The sequence below is a fragment of the Mus pahari genome, chromosome 1, assembly GCF_900095145.1.
Source record: "Mus pahari chromosome 1, PAHARI_EIJ_v1.1, whole genome shotgun sequence".
In the NCBI taxonomy this organism is placed as follows: domain Eukaryota; kingdom Metazoa; phylum Chordata; class Mammalia; order Rodentia; family Muridae; genus Mus; species Mus pahari.
The window spans coordinates 99193969-99205146 of NC_034590.1; positions in this window are offsets into that span (position 1 = coordinate 99193969).

Sequence of the window (11178 nt, forward strand, 5' to 3'; positions counted from 1 at the left end):
AGCCTTAGGAGCATCTCTAACTCCTGACACAAGGCCTGTCTGAGAGAACACCCTCAGTAGATGCTGAGTAAATGCTGATTGCACCAGATTGGTGTGCAACATCATGGTGGCTGCGCTGTACAAAGCTGGGTTTCTGAAGCCACCACCGTGCTTTGGGGGACTTGGGTATTGATGAGTCTTTTCAGATCATTGAACTGTAATTAAATAAATGGTACAATTACCATAGTACAGAGGATTGCTAAAGGAGTTTGATTCATTTTCTTCCTTCATGCTTAGAAACAACTGTGATCAGTTTTTAAATGCAAATAAGCCAGCAAGACTGCATTCTTTTATCTTTTTGTCATTTTCAAACTGGGTTTCATACAGACATAGCACAGAATTTAAGAATCACAAAAGAATTTTAAATGTAAGGTATATCATCATTGGCTTTCAATTCTGGAGTGAGCCACTATTCCCAGCTTTCTTGAGTCTGCTTCCAGAGGTGTTCTCTATACACTCAAGACTGTATGTGTGTCTCCAGACTCTGCCCCTTCCAGAAGATGCTACATTTTTCACATTGCTGTATTCTCTCTTTGTTCACTTACTTAGTGTTCTTGCATGGAAACTGTTCTTGCTTTGAAATGGTCATTACATGTATTGCACCATGGCTTATCTGGTCCCCTGCTGAGGTTGTTTCCAAATGTTTGCTTCATTGCCAAAAGAGATGCAATAAATAACTCTATACACATATCATTTGGTGCATCTATAGTGTAGCTATAAATTTCCAGAAGGAAAATGTTAAATAAATACATTTCACTTTTGAAATTTGAACTAGCATGCATTACTTCGTGTGTGTGTGTGTGTGTGTGTGTGTGTATGAGAGAGAGAGAGAGAGAGAGAGAGAGAGAGAGAGAGAGAGAGAGAGAGAGTATGCATGTGAGAAAGGAAGTGTGTGCATAAGTGTATATGTGCGTGTGTGCATGTGTGTGTGAGAGAGAGGTGTGTGTGCACAAGTATGCATGTGTGTGCAAGTTCATGTTTGTGTGTGTGAGAGAGAAAAAGTGTGTGTGTGCAGCATGTGTGTGTCTGTCTCTGTGTGTGTGTGTCTGTGTGTGTGTGTCTGTGTGTGTGCAGGAGCATGTGTACGTGTAGCCCAGTGGTGGATGTCGAGTGGCTTCCTTAGTAGCTTTCCATCTTATTTTTTGACAGAATCTCTCATTGGAGGTGAGATTACAGACAGCCATTGTCATTTTTGGCTTTTATCTGGATGCTCGGGACTGAACATAGGTCCTCATGCTTGTGCAGAAAACATTTTACCAACCAGTCCTTCTCCCCAGTCCCCCAAAGCACTCATTCTAACACATGATGTTAGGTAAGCTCCAGTAAGTGCTGGTTGAGAAGCACATGCATTTTCAGAGACATGCCAGCCATGTTTTTCTCTGGCAGTTGTGTCAATTTGTCCTGCTATGCCAGTGCCCGGCAGGCATCCCCTGTTGCCATGATTGGACAGGCAACCTCATGGGCCATAGGTAATCTTACTGTAATTTCTAGTTCATTCCTTCTAGCAGGAGACTTTATTTTCAGCACCCAGTTTAACATAGAACAACCATTCTTGGGGTGACACAGGCATGACTACTGCACATTCTGAGGTCTTACTGAACTGCCGCCATTCACTTGACGTGAAAGAGATGGCTTTGTTTTATTAACTGCATTTTATTTGCACTACACATCCTGTGGGGAACTTAAGAACATTTAATAAACACAGATCTGAGCAAGAAATTAAGAAATTTTCCACACTGAGAGAACTGGACACAGGAAACAAAGACAAATTCAAAACAAAACAGAACAGGATTTCTTCAAGTTAAAAAAAAAAAAACAAAAAACAAACAAAAAAAATTTGCTTACTTTGGTCCATAATGTTGACCTTAAACTTCTTGGAATTCAAAAATAAATAAATGTAATCAGTTAATGAATGTACATTCGTAAAGAAAGGCATACATCAAATCAGAAGTTTAGTGGGTTTTAGAGCTCGGAGAAACCTACATGGTTTATTGCACAGGGGTTACAGGTAGTAAAACAGGTTCTGCCCACGAGGTCCCTAAAAATAGAAGAATACATACATGGGGTGAAGTGGCTCAGGCCTATAATCTCAATGCCTAAAGGCTGAGGGAGGAGAATACTGGGAGACTGAAGCATTCTGGAACCACAGTACATACGACTCTGCTTCAAAAAGAAACAAACAGAAACCAAGAAAGGAACACTGGGGAATGCAGAGCTAATGTGTCTTCTAAGAGCACTTTCTAAGGCCTGGGAAGAGTACCCCACCTCCTTGGGGAACAATCCCCCTCCTCCCCCTGTACTGAAGGCCCATCCATGTCTCTGAATGGCCATAGCATGAACCAATTCAAACTGTAGAGGCTTAGGGCCATTGGTCCAGCTCATGGGTGTGTTGGTTGGTTGGTGATTCAGTCTAGGTTTATGTGAACAGTTCTTCCTGTCTTGGTGAGGAAGTACCAAGGCTGTTGTAGGGGACAATTAGGGTAAATTGATTCTTCCCTCAAGGTTTGTCAGCTCATAGCACACAACCCTGGAATGTTCTTGTGGCCCAGCAGAGTTCTTGGAGTGGAAACAGAAGTATGACTATTCTCTTTCAGACTCAGCATACATGCGTCTCCTCTGCTAACATCCTTTCAACTGAAGGGCTTCTCACATGACCAAAGTCAAACTTGAGGTCCTATGGAAAGACATATAGAGACAGGGAAGCATATGTCACTGGGGTACTAAGTGAGGCAGGAGACTGGGGTTGAGAGAGTCAGGAAAAGGCTCCCCTGCCAGGGGTTCTGTGCTCAGTTGAAGCTTAGGGAGGACATGTTTGCTGTAGATGTGAATGAGACAAACAGCTAAGAAGTAGAGATGAGAGGACCAAGACAGGTGCAGACATAAGCTAGTTAGAACACAGACCCTAAAGTGCTTCCTTGTGCTTGAGGTTGCCACTGTGTTCAAACCAGCCCTCAGGCCCCTCTCTGCCATTATGACCACTGCAGCTGCCTGAGCCAATTATGCTTGCTATATCCAGTGGTGTCCAGAAATGTGGATGCTACACCTAACTACCCAGGTTCACATCTCAGCAGTGACTGATGGCCCATGTGACTTGCAGGCTCAAGTTCCTCATCTATAACATGGGAGTGATCTTACCCACAGGTTTGAAGACTGAATAGGTAATGCAGTACCTAGTGGCTGGGACATAGATGTAATTAAAAAAAAACAAACAAACAACTATCTGTCTTTTGCATTAGAAAGCTCACTGCCATATCACTAAGGCTACAGAACTATGTCATTTGCATTGGGAAGAAGATTCTTAATCAAAAGAATGGGGGGGGGAGTGGCTATCTCAGTTGTGTTTGAAGAAAAGGGGCTGTCTCACATTGTAGCTGGGTTCCTGTGTTTGCCCAAATCCATTGATCTGCTTTCTAAAAGCCAAATCTACTAACTGAGACAAAAAGCAAACTGTGTACCCTTATCTAGGATTCCCCTCATCCAGACTCTGTTCTGTGGATGTGCCATCTCTAAAGTCATCATAATTAGAGGACCTGGTATGCGAAGGTAACCTACGAGGCACCAGAGGATCCTTCCTCTGATGTGGAGTGAAGTTGGTCATTATTATCTGTGCGTGACCTGCAAGCAGACTGGGCCAGCCTGCTGCCTGGATTCATAGTGTAGATAATTGGCTCCTGGTGCTTTTATTCAGAAGCTTCGTCTCTGCACATTTAGCCTCGATGTAGAAATGTGAAGCTGCTGAAGGCACACACTTGCATGGTCTGCCTGCCATCAGGGCTTTCCTTAGATCTGCCATCCTGGTTGGTCCAGGGAGCAGCAGTTTGCCACACCCCTAAGCAGATCTGATGGTAAGGAGGAATAAAGCAGAGCTTTGTGCTGGCCCTGCATTGCCATCCCCTTCCTGGAGTTCCTGACAGTCCTCTACCCCAGCCGGGATCAGTCTGAATGTTCTCTTTGTCGCAGCCCTTTGCATGCTGAGGTGGGCTTGCCTTCTCTGCAGCAGTCTGGGTTAAATAAATACATTAAGGCAACGTAGCCGGCTTGACACTGGAGCCAGCCTCAATAACTCAGATAATTCATGTGGCAAAAGACAGGGCCGCTGCGGTTTTGAATTCGTTTAAAGATGGATTCTTTGTTCTCTTCTTTGGTTGAGGCTGGAGCAGCCACACTCTAAACTGTTGGCCATTTTTCTCCAGCAAGTTTGAGAGTTTAAATCCTGTGCAGATGAGCACCCTTCAGCCAGTTACGGGGATACCAAACTGACTCACGACATAAACATATGCTCCAAAGCAAGCTGGGATTAAGCCTTGGTGAGTTTTATCATTTCTCCAGTGCACGGGCAGTCAGCAGTTCATCAAAACCCATAATGTTTAGAAATGTGCTATGTTTGCCCCTGAGGTTTAAATAAACTAAGACCCACGACTGTTATAATGTGACGAACTACCTTGGTGTGTGAAATTATAACTCTATCTGGTGCTCAGTGAGAGTAACGCTGTGCACATTCTGTTCCTGGGGATTTTGTGTATGCTTCTACAACTGAAGTACGTTTCAACTCTGCTTTTTTTTTCTTCAAGAATAGGAAATATTTCTATTTCAAGACTGCCGTGCATGTCTAAGACGCTCAATAACGGGTGAAACTGTATACCTTAACAACTCCCGAATCTTTTAAGGTGTTTGGGCTTGAGCCAAGAAAATGATTAGGGCCAGGGAGTTACCACTGTGAATGCCACAATGGCTCCGAGCTTTCATTTTCTTTGAAAAACAGAGGCAAAGATTCATTTCCTAGGTGTAGCATGGAGTTTCAACCAAGAGATACTCCACCATGTTGAGAGAGATTTTTACTTTTCTGTCTCAACTAGAAGAAAGAGGCCAGGGTGCTATTGTTATCAGTAAGTAAAAATACAGTCACCAACCACCCTACTATGTGCAGGGCAGCTTCAATAGATGCATTCCTACTGTGAGCAGGACAGCTTCAAGCATACATTGCCCATTCAAAACAAATGAGGTATCAATCTGTGAGGCCAATGGACAGCACGTGATGGGGTTGGTGGGGACCACATTACTAGTGTGCTCTATCTGTTGTAAATATCTCAAGGAAGGTTATACACACATTAATCTAACATTGCCGCACATTCTCTAAGTGATACATAGTATTCCATAATTCTCATCCCCAAACCTGGGGATGTGGGATGGTGGGTAAGAATGCCTTCTGTGTCATGACGAAGAGCTGAGCTGGGAATGATCTCCAGGATTCTTGTTAAAAAGGAAAGCTGGGTGCCTAACACTCTGGCACTGTGGATTTCGAGGGCTTGCTAGGTGACAGCCTTGCTCCATGTTAAGTGAGAGATGCTTTCTCAAGGAAATACAGCATAGAATGATAAAGCAGGACATCCGAAGTCCTCCTCTGATATGTGTGAGAACTAGTGTCTACATGCAGGCATGCATACACATAGACATCTGTACACACAGATGCACACACACAAGCACACATTCCACACACAAGCACACATAAATGCACACACACACACATACACACACAAGTACATACATCCCACACAAAGGTACAAACACTGCACACACAGGCCCATACACCACACAAACATATACAGAGGCATATACAACACATATACATGCACACACATGTGTGCACACACTGGTACATACTCCATGTATGTACACAATACATACATGCAAATGCATACACACAGGCACATACTACTATACACACAAACACACAGGAACACACACACACAGATGCACATACCACACACACACATACACACACACAGATGAACATACTACATGCATAAAAACACACTTACACAGGCACACACAGAGGCACATATACTATACACAGAGGCATATACACCACATAAGCACACACACAGGGGCACATGCATCACATAAACACACATACACACACAAAGGCATGTATACCACAGAAACACACACAAAGGTGCATATACACAGACACACACTCTCCATGCCATTTATCTCAAACCCCTTTTCCATTAAATGCATCACTGAATTTCCCTGATTCAAAACCCGAACAGTAAAATCCTTTTGCCCCAATTTGTTTTCCATGTCTCATTTGGAAATGACTTTAAACTCACATAAGGGTTCCGAAAATAGTGAAGTGTGTCCTTTACCTTAGTGCCGAGTTGTATCTCACTTCACACCCTATAGACAGACAAACTGACTGCTGTGCAGCCAGGACTTTGACTTCGCTGCAACACGGATGTTATGCTTCTCCTCCTCTGTACTGACAGAGGAAGCAACCAAACGTAGTCCGAAAACATGAGGTGGAAAATTAAAAATAACAGCTGCTGAGTTTTCAATTGTATGCCATTCGGAACAATGGGATGAAGTCTCATACCCACACTCCTCTGCCCAGGATGAAGCTTTCTTCTCTTTGGGCAGAGTACCCATGCTTTCCATCCGAGTTTTTCCTGGTGTCTGAATGCAGTGGCAAAACAGTGTGGGTGTTCCAGTCACCCTTACTGTATGTAATAGCGGCTCCAATGCCAAGAGCCATGACCCAGGCAACACAGACCATCTTGGAGAAGTTATAACGTGCTTCCTTTATGTGAAAAGGGGAAATTTCTAGGTTTTTTATTAAGGAAAGAAGGAAAGGACCATATGCCAAGGCTGCTAAAAAACCACAGAAGGAATCTCCTATTCGTGAAGTCGTGAAAAGGAGAAAGAAATGCAGTCTGATTTTGATGTCACATCTCAAATTGTGAGAGTGGTGGGCAGAATGCATGGTATGTGCTTAGCTCGGGAAGAGGCATTCACATATAAATAACAGGCAAAACCAGAGCATGTATAAGGTTCTGGTCTATCCACGGTTTCAGATATCTGCTGAGGTCTGGAATGTGCCTGCCCCTGACAGTGGAGAGAACTATGTTAAGCCACAGACCAATTTGACTTTTACCACTTTGCTCAAGTTTTAAATGATAAGGCATGGAAAATGTATTCCCACCGAAGTATTCATCTTTATTCTTATGCAACTATTTTGCACAGAAAGTTTAACAGCTTTGATCTTTTGGCTTCTGAATGGTCCTCATTGCTGGGGTACGAATTCATACAAGGGGAGAAAGTTACAGGAGACAACCTCCACTTGCTTCCTGGGATGCTGGTCGTGTGTTGTGTGTGTGTGTGTGTGTGTGTGTGTGCGCGCGTGCGTGTAGGTAGGATAACTCATGCCACACTGAGTATGTTGGGGATACAGGATTACCTTGGGTATAAAGGTCACACAACAATCTCAGGTATTGGTCTTTGTCTTCTACTTGTTTGCTATGGTGTGCATCAGGCTAGTTCCACTGCTTTCTGATAAGTTTCCTCTTTATGTCTCCCATCTGACTATGGAACTACTGAGATTATAGATACACACTAACATGCAGGTTCTGAGGTTCCAAACCAAGACCTTAACACTTCTATGGTAAATACTTACCCCCCTAAAGTTATCTTCTCAGTCTCTAGTCCCTTTTTATTTGAACTGCTTATCCTGTAAGCCTTCCAAAGGCTCAAATATTTAACAATAAAACAAAAAGTACTAACTTTTTTGTTCTTGTTTTAACATTGATTCATGCCCCTGACATTACAGCTATTTGCAAATAATTTCTATGTCTTCCCTGATGAGATTTATTTGAGTGGTTTGGAAGTACAAATGACAGATTTGTACAGCCCTAAACAAGACATTTATACAATTTCTTCTGAGGTTCAGAAGACATTGTGAAAGAAGGGGCAGGAAGATTATAAGAGCCAGACTGTAAGGAGTTGACCTGCATCCTGCCATCTTCTGGGCAAGACACAGTCATTGCCTACATGGACTCAGCAACTAAGGATGCCCTGCGTTGAGTCTGCACAAGAACATGTCTGTCCATCAGGAGTGGTTGGAGGAGGGACTCAGTGCATCTTACCACCCACCAATGAACTACTTGATACTGATGAATTCAGGGAGCAGGGAGATCATTGTTAGCAATGAGTCACATCTTGTTGAGTCATTGGCTAAAAGAGCCCCCAGGAAACCCTCAAACATCACAGGCTATTGGTTATTCTTCACAAGCTGATGGTATGGCCCTGCTGGTAATAACACTTACATATGCCATCAGACACAGAGAAATGGAAATGGTGTCTAACTAGAAGTGTCACTAGACTAGCATTTGTGGTGTTGGAAGGTGCTCTGCAGGAGAAAGGTAATCATCAATATCTCCCAGCTACAAACCCTGCAACCTACAATAGTGACCAGCCTGGAAGATAGACTATTGCAATAGTGGTACACGTGTTATAGGAGCAGCCATCCACTTTGTGATCAGATTTAAGGCCCACTCCACTAGATGGAACTCATACCTAGCACAGCTAAATAGATCAAGACAGGAGACTAAACAGGCCATGGAACTAGAGAAAAACCAAATACTATTGTTCTGCTGAAGGAACATAGCAACAAAATGACTCCTAACAGGATACTATTATACCTGCAAATCAGTGCCTTACTGAGCTCACATCAGAAAAGCTTCAAACTAACACAGAGTCCCACAACTGGACAGTGTGAACAAAGTAACAGACTTTGCAACAGTCAGTCCTGAGTGGGATATCTTCATCAAACTCTTCCTCCCAGGGATCAGTGTCTATGTGGAAGAGGAGAAAGAAAGACTGTAAGAGCCAGAGGATGATTCCAAGGAAGCAGAGTCTTCCAGACACAACAGCACTGATGTACATATGATGTACATATGATGTACATATGAACTCACAGACTGTGGCACACACAAGGCCTACATAGCTTCATAGCAGATGGGGGCCCAGCACTAAGAAAAGAAGTAGACATGTGTTCCTTCTGCTAACTAAGAAGCAACCTGCAAATGATACCACACTGGCAAAGGAAAAAATCAGATTCCTCCAATGGAGTCTTACCAGGCATGTTAAATCACCTTGGGGCACATGTGTGTCATGCCAAATGAACTTAATGGGATTTTTGTGGATTTTTTTGGTCTTGTTTTGCTTTGCCTGAGCACTTTCTTTTTTGTCTTATCTGTCTTTAGCTTCTTTGACTTTTGGTTTTGTCGGGTTTCGTGTGCATTTCTTGCTTTTGCATATTTCTTGTTTTTTTCTTTTGTTTGTTTGTTTTAGTGAATAAGGGAAGGAGGAAAGGAGAATATAAAGTTAGGTATATAGGGATCTGGGGAAGATCTAGGAGAAATTGGAGGAAACGTAATTGAAATATATTGTATAAAAGTTTTTTTCTTCTTTCTTTTTCTTTAAGCAAGCTTTTTTATTCATGGGCACAGGCTACCTCCCCTAAGGTAGGATTTCACAGGCCAGCATTGGATGTGAAGAAGACCAGGCTTCTATAGCTCAAGGGTAGGAGGTTAGAGGAGCAGAGCTCTGCCAAGGCAGCTAGAGACTAGGGACGGAAGGTAAAGTTAAAGAACTTGTAAGAAATATATATTTGGAGTTTCCTCCTCCAGAAAAAAGCAATAGGCAGGAGATATTAGGCTGTTACTGACAAGGTACTTACCTGGAGTCTGGGAAAGTTTTTTTATGTTTTTAATAAAAAGCAAGAAAAAGGAAAAAGGAGGGTTGAGGGCTAAAGTAATTAGAAATGCATTATATACATGTATAAAATTACCAAACAACAAAATTAATTAATAAAAATTATAATAAAAAGAGTCAGGCAAATCCATATATATGTGATATATCATATATATATATATATATATATATATATATATATATATATATATATATGAAACTTAAGGGACACACCCTGAGGTAATGTATGGGAATAAGGAGTGTTCAACTCAAGCTTGTTGCCTCTGGTGTGAGGGAGATCCCAGAAGTCAAGTAGTCACAGAAGAAGGTAAGAAGGTGAAGAAGATGGGTTTAACTATGATGGCTACTTGTTTTTTGGATGCTTGTTTGTTTTGTTTTGTTTTTTATGATCAGAGGATAGTAACATGAGGTCTCTTCCATTATTCATTTGGTATATCCTGTTTTATATAACTCAGTATTATAAAATGCTCAACTGAAAATGAAATTCCTTGTTTTCAAAGAATCCTTGACTGTAAAAGACAGAGAGGTGGAATCTGGGGACATGGCAGAGTAAGACTCTTTGTGTCACTGGGTAATCTGTTTGCCTGTTCTGGGCTTTTGTGTCCTTGTTTGTCAAGAGTGTCTCCTTTGTGTTACCCTGGAGGCTTAAACAAGATGATGTTGGGAGCCCATTTGTCACCATGCTGGACATGTAATAGCCTCTCAATGACTGTGAGATTTTAGATACTGGAGGATATATGGGATTATCTGATCATTGGGACCACTCATCAATAGAGAACAAAGCAACATCATTTGCAAATAGTACAGGTGCTTCCAGCTGTTGACCACTGTAGTATAATATTTAGGATACAGAGCAACATCCTTCTTCCAACACCAAATTTATGAGCAAACCTTACTTAAATAACTCAGGTTAGTTCAGTGAAGTATCTTGTGGAGAAACTGTTGAATTTTTGTCTGGATTCTTGCCAGCAGCCATAAAAATTCTTTGCCACTCAGTAAGGCTGTGTATTATATACATGTAGGCATCCTGGATACAAGAACGTTCACTTTTTGGCTGTGCCTGATAAGCTTGAACATAAGACACCTTCAGCAGTTTTAAGATTTAGGGCAACAAATTCCAACTTCCTGGCTCTGGGCCCATGCAAGTCATGTTACTCACTACTATATAACCTTACCTGTGGTAGCCAGCTCACAAAGTAAGGAGCCTAAAATAATGTTGAAGTTCTTTGCCAAAGACCAGTGAGAGGGTATAGACCTTAATAGCTGCCAGCCACATCAATTTGTTCTCCAACGTTAAACCCAACATGGAAAAACTTTACTTTATCACTTTACCTTCAGGTTGCTCTTGCTAAAACTTAAGAGAATCTTCTCATTTTAAAACTTAATTCCTCTGGAGATGGCTTGTCAATTGCTAGGAGTTATGCTTCACAAAACAGCAGAGAGGAGAAGGTCACTGCATGAACCATCAGATGGCCAAAGAAAAGTACACCTAGCCCGTCCATCTGTAAAGCTATAGAGCCCCAGTTTAATCCATGCTTGAGAATGAGTCTTTTTATTCTTTTTTTTTTTTTTTTTTTTTTTTTGGTTTTT